This window comes from Myotis brandtii, unplaced genomic scaffold (genome assembly GCF_000412655.1).
Source record: "Myotis brandtii unplaced genomic scaffold, ASM41265v1 scaffold691, whole genome shotgun sequence".
Taxonomy (NCBI): Eukaryota; Metazoa; Chordata; class Mammalia; order Chiroptera; family Vespertilionidae; genus Myotis; species Myotis brandtii.
In genome coordinates this window covers 1,412,996-1,415,374 of record NW_005370704.1, presented here as the reverse complement: position 1 = coordinate 1,415,374, position 2,379 = coordinate 1,412,996, and positions in this window count along the sequence as shown.

Here is a 2,379-nt window from a genome sequence, read left to right as displayed (position 1 = left end):
GCCCCCCGCCTGCTGCCTTCCCTGGGGAAGTGCCCGGTGCCCTGCCCGTTCCCGCTGGGCAACCTGTCGGGTCACTGGCGCGGAGAGGCCATTGTAAACTCCAGACCAGGCCTCTTCGCGGACACGCGGTTTGCAAACTCGCCGTCTGGGAGGCGTCTTTCCCTTTCCTGACGGGGAAGCCCACGAGCTTTCACTCTGACCGTCCAGTGTACCTGTGGTGTGGGCACAGGGCAGGCCGTCCCGGCCCCGACACGCCACCCTACACCTGTGTGTGCACACTGCCACCGCCCACCCTACACCTGTGTGTGCACACTGCCACCGCCCACCCTACACCTGTGTGTGCACACTGCCACCGCCCACCCTACACCTGTGTGTGCACACTGCCACCGCCCACCCTACACCTGTGTGTGCACACTGCCACCGCCCACCCTACACCTGTGTGTGCACACTGCCACCGCCCACCCTACACCTGTGTGTGCACACTGCCACCGCCCACCCTACACCTGTGTGTGCACACTGCCACCGCCCACCCTACACCTGTGTGTGCACACTGCCACCGCCCACCCTACACCTGTGTGTGCACACTGCCACCGCCCACCCTACACCTGTGTGTGCACACTGCCACCGCCCACCCTACACCTGTGTGTGCACACTGCCACCGCCCACCCTACACCTGTGTGTGCACACTGCCACCGCCCACCCTACACCTGTGTGTGCACACTGCCACCGCCCACCCTACACCTGTGTGTGCACACTGCCACCGCCCACCCTACACCTGTGTGTGCACACTGCCACCGCCCACCCTACACCTGTGTGTGCACACTGCCACCGCCCACCCTACACCTGTGTGTGCACACTGCCACCGCCCACCCTACACCTGTGTGTGCACACTGCCACCGCCCACCCTACACCTGTGTGTGCACACTGCCACCGCCCACCCTACACCTGTGTGTGCACACTGCCACCGCCCACCCTACACCTGTGTGTGCACACTGCCACCGCCCACCCTACACCTGTGTGTGCACACTGCCACCGCCCACCCTACACCTGTGTGTGCACACTGCCACCGCCCACCCTACACCTGTGTGTGCACACTGCCACCGCCCACCCTACACCTGTGTGTGCACACTGCCACCGCCCACCCTACACCTGTGTGTGCACACTGCCACCGCCCACCCTACACCTGTGTGTGCACACTGCCACCGCCCACCCTACACCTGTGTGTGCACACTGCCACCGCCCACCCTACACCTGTGTGTGCACACTGCCACCGCCCACCCTACACCTGTGTGTGCACACTGCCACCGCCCACCCTACACCTGTGTGTGCACACTGCCACCGCCCACCCTACACCTGTGTGTGCACACTGCCACCGCCCACCCTACACCTGTGTGTGCACACTGCCACCGCCCACCCTACACCTGTGTGTGCACACTGCCACCGCCCACCCTACACCTGTGTGTGCACACTGCCACCGCCCACCCTACACCTGTGTGTGCACACTGCCACCGCCCACCCTACACCTGTGTGTGCACACTGCCACCGCCCACCCTACACCTGTGTGTGCACACTGCCACCGCCCACCCTACACCTGTGTGTGCACACTGCCACCGCCCACCCTACACCTGTGTGTGCACACTGCCACCGCCCACCCTACACCTGTGTGTGCACACTGCCACCGCCCACCCTACACCTGTGTGTGCACACTGCCACCGCCCACCCTACACCTGTGTGTGCACACTGCCACCGCCCACCCTACACCTGTGTGTGCACACTGCCACCGCCCACCCTACACCTGTGTGTGCACACTGCCACCGCCCACCCTACACCTGTGTGTGCACACTGCCACCGCCCACCCTACACCTGTGTGTGCACACTGCCACCGCCCACCCTACACCTGTGTGTGCACACTGCCACCGCCCACCCTACACCTGTGTGTGCACACTGCCACCGCCCACCCTACACCTGTGTGTGCACACTGCCACCGCCCACCCTACACCTGTGTGTGCACACTGCCACCGCCCACCCTACACCTGTGTGTGCACACTGCCACCGCCCACCCTACACCTGTGTGTGCACACTGCCACAGCCCACCCTACACCTGTGTGTGCACACTGCCACAGCCCCGCCCTTGTGTGTGCACACTGCCACAGCCCCACCCCCCCCTGCTCCTGTGTGTGCACACAGCCCCACCCTGCCCCGCCCCTGTGTGTGCACACTGCCACAGCCCCGCCCTGCCCCCTTGGGTACACAGCTTTGGGGGGCAGCGAGGGCGACACTCAGGTGCCTTCCCCCCACAGAAGAAGCCGTGCCTGTTCGGCTCACCCCAGGGGACCACCCCCGGCGACGACACTGTGACCAGGCCCCACACGGGGCAGC